Source organism: Myxocyprinus asiaticus, chromosome 20 (genome assembly GCF_019703515.2).
Source record: "Myxocyprinus asiaticus isolate MX2 ecotype Aquarium Trade chromosome 20, UBuf_Myxa_2, whole genome shotgun sequence".
Taxonomy (NCBI): domain Eukaryota; kingdom Metazoa; phylum Chordata; class Actinopteri; order Cypriniformes; family Catostomidae; genus Myxocyprinus; species Myxocyprinus asiaticus.
Window position 1 is genome coordinate 35,322,240 of NC_059363.1, and position 13,895 is coordinate 35,336,134.

The window sequence follows — 13,895 nt, forward strand, 5'->3', positions numbered from 1 at the left end:
GTTCCCACCACCCCTTTTAGGGACCAGGTGGTGAACCTGCAAGCGCTGCCCCAGGAGGAGGCAGACCCATCCCTAATGTTGCTGTGTCAGGTGCACGCTTTACGCATCTATTTGGATCGCACGCAGAGCTTTAGAGTCTCTGAGCAGCTCTTTGTCTGCTTTGGTGGACAGCGGAAAGGAAATGCTGTTTCCAAGCAGAGGATCGCCTACTGGCTCATTGACGCCATAACAATGGCATATCACGCCCAGGACGTGCAACCCCCGGTAGGGCTACAAGCCCATTCTACCAGGGGTGTAGCGGCCTCCTGGGCCCTGACCAGTGGCGCCTCTCTAACAGACATTTGCAGAGCAGCGGGCTGGGAAACACCCAACACCTTTGCGAGGTTCTACAATCTCTGGGTGGAACCGGTTTTGTCCTGTGTAGTGGCACGCAGGTAAGTCCGGGACAGCTGGCCAGGTGTATCACTTGTGCATAGCAACTTTCACCTCCCCTGAGCTGAAGACATGCACCGTTGACTCCCAGTAGTGTTCACAAACTGTGTTCCCTGGTTGATTTCCTCCGAGCCCTGTGGCAGACGAGTTTGCGGAGAAACTCGCTGCCATCTCAGTACATGTGCTAACTAAGCCCCGTACTGGGGTAGATGCTCCGCATGTGGTGGTTCCCCGTAGGTAACCCTATGCGACGTATATCTTCCACTAATTCGTTTCCCTCTTGGTAAACTGCATCTTCCTTGGGCAGAGGCCCCTCTGCCCCAGTCATCATGCTTGTAGAAACTCCTCCCCCGCAGGGTAGGACCTACCATGGGACTTCTCCACATGGCATAGGTCCGACAAAGCTCGGCAAGACCATGTGACGTATTTTCACTCAAAATACCCACCCCCCTATTTGGGCGGGGTGTGGTCTCGGCGGTGTCTTCCCCTTGGGAGTGATGGTGGCATGCAAATACCACTCGCCAATTTTCACTGGCCTTTTATCAAAGACCAGAGGTGTCTTGGGCTCCCAAGAGTGGCCCCTAGTGTCACTACATCAACACAACGTCTCGTTCCCTCCATCAGGGAACAGAGGTTACGCAAGTAACCAGGACGATTTTCTCTCCACATGTGAATGGATTATCATTGTGTTTTCTGGACACATCTTTTAGGATTTCACAATGAAACTTTTATCGTGGCAATCACCTCTCCACTCATGTTCTCCTTCGCCGTCCCGTCATTAATTTTCAATGTATGCCAGTTGATGTAGGAATAAAGAGACGAGACATGAGCATGTAGTTAAGTCAAGCTTTACCGCAACATTTAACTAATAGGGAGCGTGAACATAGAAAGCGAAAGTAACCTTTGTGCTGGAGGTTGAACATTACCAAGTGCCTCTAGATTTTAAATTTGTATTTTTTTTTATTTTCTTTATCACATTCTTTCTGGTTATATCAGAAATTCCATCTTTCCTTCATGCCAATAGTGTTTAACACTTCTTAGCACGTGGTTAATTACTGCATTAAGGGCCATTAACAGGTACTGTGCCCGTGATGGAGCATTAGTGGAGTGCTCTTGGAACGAGAGAAAACGACGCTCCGATTTGTTAAAAACCCACTCCTCGCTCCAGGCAAAATCATGCCCCTCCACTCCTCACTCCACTCACAAACTCTGATTTAAATGAACATATTTGTTTGTTTGGATAGACGCTAAAACGTACAATATAAATGTTTTGAAAGCATCTAAAATGTAAACGTATTTACATCTTTAGAAACGTGAAATATTTACGAATCTATGACAAATACTGTATATTTGAATACACTAATCCATTTGAAATATATCTGTACATCTGTACAGTTTTATATGTATTTTAGATCCCTTAACTCTAACTCAACCCCCAAAACAGAACCACTTTTCAACAATATAAAGATGTAAAAGGGAGATTAATGTACAGTGACAATACTTTTTGTTACAATATATTATTTAATATTTATTTTACAGCCACTAATCCCACACCTAACTCAAAATATGTATCACAGAATACAGCATGTCGCAAAGCGTCAGGAGACACTTGAGAGCCAATGAGCATTCGACATCACTGCCGTAAAACATGTGTTGTACTTCTTGAGGCGGAATTTTTTTCAATTTGGAAAAAGAAACCAATGTGGGATTGGTAAGGTGGATGGACACGGAGATCATTGAATAAAAGGCTTGAATTTGGGTCTATTCCTCACACAAAGCAATCGGAAGATTTGGATTGCAGCAAATGAATAAAATGCGTGGATTTTATGATTGTTTTATAGTGCTTTTGTGAGTTATTTTGTTTACTGGCATATTCTGAAAACTCCTTTTTGTGTCCCATGGCAAACAAAATATAAATTAAATGCTTAATGAATGATTAAATGATTACAGAATTTTTATTAATTTAGCATTTTAAACTTTAGTTGGTTAATGTGATAAAAAAAACCTTTAAAACATTGATTAGGGCAGCAGAAATCAGAACCACATGAAACCGTTATAATGTCAAATTAGGTAAATGCATCAGCTGCGTTAAATAAATGTGATGGCATTTAACATTTAACTAATCTCATTGATCAAAAATTCAATAAAATTAGCTGATTAATTTAATAAATTCAATATTAATTGATTGAAACAGTACACATAAACATTTGTATGTTTCTAAAGGTGTTAACGTATTAGTACGTTAATACATGTTAAGATGTTTTAGATGCTTTCAATACATCAGTATTGAACGTTTCTATCTATGCAAATGTACGTTTGCTAAAACCAAACTTTACATAAAAATACATGCGTAATCTCATGAGAATTCGTATATGAAATACTGTTTAACTTACACTGTAAATAAGCATGCCATGAAGTACTTATATTTTTGTATGTTCATATGGACAGTACAGTATTTATTAAATCAAGTCAAATCAATGACTCATCAAGTTTATGCATTGTATTAAAAGTATATTTTTTACATTGCTTCAAAAACATTACCTACAAGAATGCGTACATCCATGCATTTTCTATAGCCGCTTGTCCTATGTAGTGTCGCAGGGAGTGCTGGAGCCTATCTCAGCTGTCTCGGTATGAAGGCAGGTAAACACCCTGGACAGGTGGCCAGTCAATCGCTGTACAAGAATACAGCAACAAGCATATTTCATGTATGTTTTATCTATTCGCCTATTATTTTTATAGTCATCTTATTTTTGGATAATTTTTCATCTACTCCTTGGTAAAAACAGCAGGTTTCATGAAATCACGAGCTTCCATGTCCATGTCCATGTCGATTAGTTGTTTACTTTGCAAACTTACATCAGTTTACCCATTCATATGTGGAGACCCGTTACATTTGATTGAAAGCGTATTAAACGTATCAGTGTTACTCTGAACCAATGTCTACCCTCACTTGACTTTTTGCTGTATTTGGCAGCTACCCTGCCTCACATTCAAGCCACACTTTAGGAGCTCAATGATATTGCAATGAGTTGAAGGGAGGCTTGAGAGACACTGCCTCCCTCCAAAACTTCATTCGCTGGTGTTGCTGTTTGTCAGAGTGACTTTAGAAATATGACTGCTATAAATGTAGAGCTTGCACTTATCATAATTTACAATCCATGCAAATTATACGTAAGGAAATGCCATGAAATCCAAAAATGAAAGACTTTGGTTTCCTCTGCACTGCAGACAAGTGTCACACTTTTTCAGGACATTAATGTCACTGCAAGGGATATTCAGTAGCACATGCTAATCTCCAACATATAAACTCATACTGCTTCAGTCACAAATGCCTTTGGCCAAAATGAGTGTAAAACACTGATGTTCCTCATTTCAACAGATGGGCTTATTACTGGAACTGTTTGCGTAAAGTACCTGCTTGAGGGGCAACAGCTGTTCCTCCTAAACTTTGGTATCCCCTTTACCATCTCCATAACACTATATCTCCTCCATTATTTATTTCTGAAGTCCACTTAAAATATTAGTCAAGGTTTCTCATACCAAAACCAATCATGTGTTTCTACAGAAATAAATAAATAAATAAATGTCTGTCATTGTGAAGGACAGCGCTCCGTTTTGGAACAACATACTGGTAAGTAAATGACAGCACACTTTTTTTAAATTATGCTTAGTTTTAATAATTTATTTGGGTGGATTGGGGGAACGAGCTTTGTATTGTGAATGTTAAAGTACAGTACTGTGCAAAAGTCTTAGGCATATAAGATGTTTCACAAAAGCATTTGTCATAAGATGGTTACTTATATCTTTGGCTTTAGTGTGTCAATAAGAAATATAAATGTTAGACTTCCAAACATTACTTTTGCAAATAGAAAAGATTAGAATAGAAGAATAGGGAGCCCTGCAACAGATGTCATGGCCCCCACAAAGCCCTCCACTGAACATCGTGTCAGTCTGAGATTACATAAAGAGACAGAAGCAATTGAGACAGCCAAAATAGATAGAAGAACTGTGGCGAATTCTCCAAGAAGCTTGGAACATCCTATCTGCCAACAACCAAGAGAAACTGTGTCCAGGAGTACCTAGAAGGACTGGTGCTGTTTTAAAGGCAAAGGTGGTCACACCGAATATTGATTTAGCTTTTTTATATTTACTGGACTTCGTTTGACATTAAGTGAGACATTAAAACTATTTATGTAATTATTTTTGAAGACAGACATACTATGCAACATTTTTCACAAGTGCCTAAAACTTTCGCACAGTACTGTATGTCAGCATAGTACGTCAAACTTTTTTATTTCAAAAGAATAAGGAAAATCCAACCCATGGATATGTCCATGATATGTCCCCTTTAAACGCTCATATAGTAGCTCCCATTCATTTAATAAAATGTATATCAAGACTTCAACTGTGGCAGAAACAAAATGTACATTACTCAGGTCTTTGAAGATGTTATACTGTGCCCAAGGCCAATCATACCTTAATTTTCGGAAATTATACAGAAATCTTACCAGTATAAAAATAAATAAATAAATAAAAAAAAAAGGTACTGACTAACTAATACCATAGTAAATGGATGTATAAATTCAGAGATCTCGCTGAACCTCTCATGGCCACAGGGCTGGAGAAAGCACAGTAAGTAAAATATAATTTCCATGGCAACCAGATTTGCTGGGGCCAAACATTTTGAAGTCTCTATCACTCTCCCGGCACTCAATAACCTTGGGTTCATATTTCTTGGCTGCTGATTTAACACCTCGCCATATTACTACCTTGGATAGAGCTCTACTCTGACACCATGTCTCCAGCTCTGTTCAATGCAATCGTTATTTATTTCCTCCTTCTATAAGCGGCACAGTGACATATGAGCATGTTCTGATGCTCCATCCATCTCTACTTTAAATATGTGTCTGCCAGATCAGGATGGAGACCTAGAATGAAGTATGTTTCAGATTTGCTGTACTAGAATAAAGCATCAGTCCGCCAGAGATGTAGAGGTCAGAGGAAAGTTTTGCTTGGCATTTGTATCACGTCAGATGCGCCATTGTGCTGAGGAATGGATTTTGAGCAGAATTTGGCCACTGTTTACAAGAAAGATATTCAGCATTATGATGGGGATTATGGAGTGATGTCTTTATAAGACAAAACAGAACAGTATGAAGTGTCACAGGGTGGGGTGATTTTGGCTAGGTATTTCAAGATACTGTCTCAGAGTGAAAGCAAATAGATACCCTTTTGAAAAGAAAATTTTATTGCTCAGAGTTTGCTATTTCGTATCACAGGAGACCTATTGAGGTTATCACATACTGTATATCTCGTTAAAAGTATCAACTTTATCAACTTATCAACTTATCAACTTAGATGTTTATACTTAAAGTCCTTTGGAGAAAATTAAATAGATGCAAATGAGCAATTGATAGCACATTCCCTTGCGACACCGCGTCCACATGTGTGGACGTTGTACTTTGGCATCGCTATACACAACACATAATTTAAATTATGAATAATGTTCACAACACTCTACTATGCATTTAAGGGTTAAACTTCTGCTGCACCATGTCACGTGACACAACAGCATGACTCCCCGTGAAGTGCTACTATGGGTACAGCACCAACAAAAGTGACTCTGGAAAGAAACCTCTTTAGGTTTTTTGATTGAAACCTGTTTGGTGGTAAAGAGGAGCGTCTCTAGTTTAGTTTGATATGCCGCTTTAAAAAATCCACTAATTTTTCGCACATCAGTGTGCTGATAAAGATATACATAAGTGGAAATTAGGACAGTATTCCCTCAAATGTTGAAAATAAATGTGTCAGTTATTTTAAATTATTTTCAACATTAACACATCTATGGGTCATTTCTTAGTAAAGTTCTCTTTATTAACATTAGTAAATGAATTCATTTTCAGCAAAAGCTGACTTTTTTTTGCTTTCAGAGGCTTTATATGGAGTTAGGTTGAAAATATGGTTTTAATAAGATTTTATTTTAACATGGTTGGCAGTGATTTGATGATGCTGGCCATTACTTTTAGTCAGAATAACATCAAAATCAAAAACATGAATAACCAACACTCCTGGACACATAATAAACTTTCTATAGCTTGGTATTACTTAAAATTTCAAAACTTAGTCCCATGTTTTAGGAAAACTCTTTGCTCTAGAAATTATTTTATTTATTTATTTATTATTTTGCTTGTTTATTAGGTGCTACTAGTTATAAATGAAAAAGGGATATGGAAAATGCACAAAGAAGTCACGTGGGGGTCTCAGAAGAATATAGAATGTATAGAGGTATAAAATGAATTTGGAGGGTAGCATAGATCATTGAGTTCATAATGAGATTATATTGAAATATCTTTGATTGCAGACTTTGGATCTTCCATGAAACTTCAGTGGAAATACATGTGAGATTACTGGTCTTTTCCTCAGAAGGAAAATCTGGGAAGCAGGTGACTTTAGTACGAGGGCTCTGTTTGTTAGTGTGCGAAGCGCACTAATTCTAAGTGCAATTTCGTGCCAGCGCAAGTGGGCATGGGTGAGAGTGTTTTTGCTTACTGTGGGTGTATGCACGCAAACTGTGGGTGTATTGTACTGTGTGTTAATGAAGTGGTGCAATGCGCAAATTGCAATTTTCCTGAGATATAGGTCATTGCGCAAAGACATTTCAAAAGCAGGTATGTTTTTAGCACAAAGTACAAACTCAGTTCCTGCATTTGCAGTTTGGAGATTCCACCAGCAGGTGGTAATAAAGTTAATGTCCAAACAGTTATTTTTGTTAAACTATCTATTGGTCATGGCTTATTTGTCAGTTATTATTATTATATATGTATATTTACGATTGGAATTATGATGTAATTTGTATTTATATTTTTCTACCTGTTGTTGTAGAGTGATTTTTAAGTCACTACAAAAGGTGCAAAGAAGTTGGAGAAGATAAAATGTTTGGATTTGGAAAATGATTTTTGACCATTTCATACTTTGTTTTTGTTTCATTTGAAGTGTAATTTGGATTTAAAAATATTTTTGGTTGAATTTGTTCGTGTTTAAATAAATGAATTTAATGGTTCAAAGTCAAAATCGGCCAGTAGAAGTGAAGTGCATGCCGACACCAGGGCCATCCTTAGGGCGGTGCAACCTGTGCGGTCGCACCAGGCCCCCCAGCGATCAATTCTACCAGAAGCCTTTGCTGAGCGAATGCCACAAAAATGCCCGGTTACAATATGCCCGACAACACCTTGACACGCCTCACAGATTCTGGCACACTGTAATTTGGAGTGACGAGACCAAAATAGAGCTTTATGGTCACAACCATAAGCGCTATGTTTGGAGAGGGGTCCACAAGGCCTATAGTGAAAAGAATACCATCCCCACTGTGAAGCATGGTGGTGGCTCACTGATGTTTTGGTGGTGTGTGAGCTCTAAAGGCATGGGGAATCTTGTGAAAATTGATGGCAAGATGAATGCAGCATGTTATCAGAAAATACTGGCAGACAATTTGCATTCTTCTGCATGAAAGCTGCGCATGGGACGAACTTGGACTTTCCAGCATGTCAATGACCCTAAGCACAAGGCCAAGTTGACCCTCCAGTGGTTAGCGCAGAAAAAGGTGAAGGTTCTGGAGTGGCCATCACAGTCTCCTGACCTTAATATCATCGAGCCACTCTGGGGAGATCTCAAACGTGTGGTTCATGCAAGACGACCAACGACTTTGCATGACCTGGAGGCATTTTGCCAAGACGAATGGGCAGCTGTACCACCTGCAAGAATTTGGGGCCTCATAGACAACTATTACAAAAGACTGCACGCTGTCATTGATGCTAAAGGGGGCAATACACAGTATTAAGAACTGAGGGTATGCAGACTTTTGAACAGGGGTTATTTCATATTTTTCTTTGTAGCCATGTTTTGTTTTATGATTGTGCCATTCTGTTATAACCTACAGTTGAATATGAATCCCATAAGAAATAAAAGAAATGTGTTTTGCCTGCTCACTCATGTTTTCTTTAAAAATGGTACATATATTACCAATTCCCAAGGGTATGCAAACTTTTGAGCACAACTGTATATATTATCTCACTATCAATTTGTGTCAGTTACTGAAATATTATGCAACATGTTATAAACACAGTTGAAATACTATTATTAAAATTAAACTGGAGCCTCATAGGATTTGATGTGTGTGAGCGTGATGCGATTTTAACTATAAGAACTATATTGCGACTAGAAAGTCAAAAGCCACTCAAATGTGTGTAATTTGTGTTTTGTGCTTGAGTTCCACTGTAAACCATGGCTTGTCATTTTTAAATGTTAAATAAGTCCTAGTAGGAATGCACATATCCTCACAAAAACTGATATATGATGTAACAGTATATATGAGCTTGTCCAGTTTGGTGTCTGCAGCCTCAAAAACACTCCAATCAGTGCAGTCAAAGCAGTCTTGTAGTTCCAGCTCTGCTTCGTTGGTCCATCGCTATACAGTCCTTAATACAGGTTTAGCAGATTTTAATTTCTGTCTGTAGGTTGGAAGAAGATGATCCAGAAAGTGATCAGATAGTCCCAAAGCTGCTCTAGGGACAGAGCGATATGCATGCTTTATTGTTGTGTAACAATGATCCAGTATGTTCCTGTCTCTGGTGGGGCATGTAATGTGCTGTTTGTATTTAGGAAGTTCACGTGTGAGGTTTGCTTTGTTAAAATCCCCAAGAATAATAATAACCGAGTCCAGGTATTGCGCCACGGATGGCCATCTCGGTGTGGAGCGCTTCTATTGTTTTGTTGTTTTTATTTGTTTGTCCTGTGTTTAGTAATCTTTTTTCAGTCAGTTTAACCAAAGACGAACTGCTGAACATTCGACAGCATATACCAGTCAATCTTTTCCCGGATTTTGAATATTCGGACGTTTTGTTTGACATTTTAGTCAGAGGCGCGGCTGTGTTGTTTTAATGCGCTATGAGACGCAATCAAGGGAGATGAGCAGGCACTCTGGTCAAACTCCGTCGGTGGGGCTTTCGAACAACACTGCCGAGCATTCATCTTACGAATCTCCGCTCTCTTCCTAACAAAACGGACAAACTACATCTCCTCACCCGCAAAAACAAGGACTTTTCAAACTCTGCTGCCTTGTGCTTCACAGAAACCTGGCTGAGTGAAGCCATTCCGGACAGCGCATTACATCTACTGGGCTTTCAGCTGTTCAGAGCGGATCGCAACACGGAGTTAACGGGGAAAATGAGAGGCGGTGGAACATGCTTTTATATCAGTGAAAGTTGGTGTACAGATGTACAGTGCATCCGGAAAGTATTCACAGCACTTCACTTTTTCCACATTTTGTTATGTTACATCCTTATTCCAAAATGGATTAAATTAAATATTTACCTCAAAATTCTACAAACAATATCCCATAATGACAACTTGAAAGAAGTTTGTTTGAAATCTTTGTAAATTTATTAAAAATAAAAAATGAAAAAATCACATGTACATAAGTATTCACAGCCTTTGCCATGACACTCAAAATTGAGCTCAGGTGAATCCTGTTTCCACTGATCAACCTTGAGATGTTTCTACAACTTGATTGGAGTCAACCTGTGGTAAATTCAGTTGATTGGACATGATTTGGAAAGGCACACACCTGTCTAAATAAGGTCCCACAGTTAACAGTGCATGTCAGAGCACAAACCAAGTCATGAAGTCCAAGGAATTGTCTGTAGACCTTCGAGACAGGATTGTATCGAGGCACAGATTTGGGGAAGGGTACAGAAAAATGTCTGCAGCATTGAAAGTCCTAATGAGCACAGTGGCCTCCATCATCCGTAAATGGAAGAAGTTTGGAACCACCAGGACTCTTCCTAGAGCTGGCCGCCCGGCCAAACTGTGCGATCAGGGGAGAAGGGCCTTAGTCAGGGAGGTGACCAAGAACCCGATGGTCACTCTGACAGAGCTCCAGCATTTCTCTGTGGAGAGAGGAGAACCTTCCAGAAGAAAAACCATCTCTGCAGCACTCCACCAATCAGGCCTGTATGGTAGAGTGGCCAGATGGAATCCACTCCTCAGTAAAAGGCACATGACAGCCTGCCTGAAGTTTGCCAAAAGGCACCTGAAGGACTCTCAGACCATGAGAAACAAAGATTGAACTCTTTGGCCTGAATGGCAAGCGTCATGCCTGGAGGAAACCAGGCACCGCTCATCACCTGGCCAATACCATCCCTACAGTGAAGCATGGTGGTGGCAGCATCATGCTGTGGGGATGTTTCTCAGCGGCAGGAACTGGGAGACTAGTCAGGATCGAGGGAAAGATGAATGCAGCAATGTACAGAGACATCCTTGATGAAAACCTGCTCCAGAGCGCTCTGGACCTCAGACTGGGGCGAAGGTTCATCTTCCAACAGGACAACGACCCTAAGCACACAGCCAAGATAACAAAGGAGTGGCTACGGGACAACTCTGTGAATGTCCTTGAGTGGCCCAGCCAGAGTCCAGACTTGAACCCGATTGAACATCTCTGGAGAGATCTGAAAATGGCTGTGCACCGACGCTCCCCATCCAACCTGTTGGAGCTTGAGAGGTCCTGCAAATAAGAATGGGAGAAACTGCCCAAAAATAGGTGTGCCAAAATAGGTGTGAGGCTGTAATTGGTGCCAAAGGTGCTTCAACAAAGTATTGAGCAAAGGCTGTGAATACTTATGTGCATGTGATTTTGTTTTCCGTTTTTTATTTTTAATAAATTTGCAAAGATTTCAAACAAACTTCTTTCACATTGTCATTATGGGGTATTGTTTATAGAATTTTTAAGAAAATAATGAATTTAATCCATTTTGGAATAAGGCTGTAACATAACAAAATGTGGAAAAAGTGAAGCGCTGTGAATACTTTCCGGATGCACTGTAACTACGTTAAAGAGGATGTGCTGTGCTAATTTGGAAGCACTCTTTATTAACTGTAAGCCTTTCTATTCGCCACGGGAGTTTTCCTCGTTTATTCTGGTGAGTGTTTACATCGCGCCAAATGCGTGTTTGAACACAGCGCTGCAACAGCTGGCTGATCAAATCACAGACACAGAACAACAATACCTGGACTCAGTTATTATTATTCTTGGGGATTTTAACAAAGCAAACCTCACACGTGAACTTCCTAAATACAAACAGCACATTACATGCCGCACCAGAGACAGGAACATACTGGATCATTGTTACACAACAATAAAGCAAGCATATCGCTCTGTCCCTAGAGCAGCTTTGGGACTATCTGATCACTTTCTGGATCATCTTCTTCCAACCTACAGACAGAAATTAATATCTGCGAAGCCTGTATTAAGGACTGTAAAGCGATGGACCAACGAAGCAGAGCTGTAACTACAAGCCTGCTATGACTGCACTGATTGGAGTGTTTCTGAGGCTGCAGACACCAAACTGGACAAGCTCATAGATACTGTTACATCATATATCAGTTTTTGTGAGGATATGTGCATTCCTACTAGGACTTATTTAACATTTAAAAACGACAAACCATGGTTTACAGCGGAACTCAGGCAGCTTCGTCAGGCCAAAGAGGATGCTTACAGAGTTGGGGATAAAGTCTTTTACAATCAGGCCAGGAACACACTGAATAAGGGAATCAGAGTGGCTAAAAGAAAATACTCTGAGAAGCTGAAAAACAAGTTTTCAGCTAACGACCCTGCATCAGTATGGAGTGGCATAAAACAACTTTCGAATTACAGGACTCCTACCCCCAACCCTGTGGTGGACCAACAACCGGCTGACGACCTGAATGTGTTCTACTGCAGATTTGAAAGGCCCAATCTCACACCCCACACCCACTCTGACCTTCACTTCACACAAACACCAACACCTCCTGCAACCCCCCTCCTCCCCCCCCTCCTGCTACTCAACCTGCACTTAAGATCTGTGAAGATGATGTGAGCCATGTCTTTCGACAACAAATTATAAGGAAAGCACAGGGCCCAGATGGCGTTTCACCTGCATGTCTTAGATCCTGTGCTAACCAGCTGGCCCCCATCTTCACACATATCTTCAATAGATCACTGGAGCAGTGTGAAGTCCCATGCTGCTTCAAATGTTCCACTATCATCCCCATCCCAAAGAAACCAAAAATCACAGGACTTAATGACTACAGAACTGTCGCCCTGACGTCTGTGGTCATGAAATCATTTGAGAGACTGGTGTTGGCCCACCTGAGGAACATCACTGGACCCTTTCTAGATCCCCTTCAATTTGCTTATCGAGCAAACAGGTCTGTGGATGATGCAGTCAACATGGGATTGCATCATATCCTGCAACATCTGGACAGACCAGGGACATATGCAAGGATCCTTTTTGTGGACTTCAGTTCGGCTTTCAACACCATCATCCCAGCTACACTCCAGAATAAATTACACCAACTCTCTGTTCTATGTCTATCTGTCAGTGGATTACCAGCTTTCTGACGGAGAGGCAGCAGCTTGTGAGACAGGGTAAACTCACTTCCAGCACCTGTACAATCAACACTGGTGCCCCCCAGGGATGTGTGCCCTCCCAACTACTTTTCTCCCTCTACACCAACAACTGCAACGCCAAGGAGCCCTCTGTCAAACTCCTGAAGTTTGCAGATGACACCACTATCATCAGCCTCATCCGAGATGACGATGAGTCTGCATACAGAAGGGAGGTTAAACAGCTGGCTGTCTGGTGCAGTCAAAACAACCTTGAGCTGAACACACTCAAAACGGTGGAGATGATTGTGGACTTTAGGAGGAACACCCCAACACTGTCCCCCCTCACCATTCTAAACAGCACTGTGGCAGCAGTGGAGTCATTCAGGTTCCTGGGCACTACCATCTCACAGGACCTGAAGTGGGAGACCCACATTGACTCCATTGTGAAAAAGGCCCAGCAGAGGTTGTACTTCCTTCGCCAGCTGAGGAAATTTAACCTGCCACAGGCGCTGCTGATTCAGTTCTACTCAGCGGTCATTGAGTCTGTCCTCTGCACTTCAGTAACTGTCTGGTTTGGTTCAGCTATGAAATCAGACATCAGAAGACTACAAAGGACAGTTCAGACTGCTGAGAAGATTATTGGTTGCCCCCTGCCCCCCCTTCAAGAACTATACACTTCCAGAATGAGGAAAAAGGCTGGAAAAATCACTCTGGACCCCACTCACCCTGCCCACTACCTTTTTGAACCGTTGCCTTCTGGCCGACACTTCAGAGCTCTGAGCACCAGAACCATCAGGCACAGGAACAATTTTTTCCCTCAGGCTATCCATCTCATGAACAGTTAAACTGCCCCATTGAGCAATAACTATGTGCAATACACAGTTTAGTCTTTCTTATATTTATCCAACACATCCAACCTCTTCTGCCATTTAATTCCTCTGGAAAAAAAAACAAAACAAAAAAAAACAAACATTTGCACTGTACATAACAGATTTGTATTTACACTATACATAACAGATTGTATTATATTTGCACTACC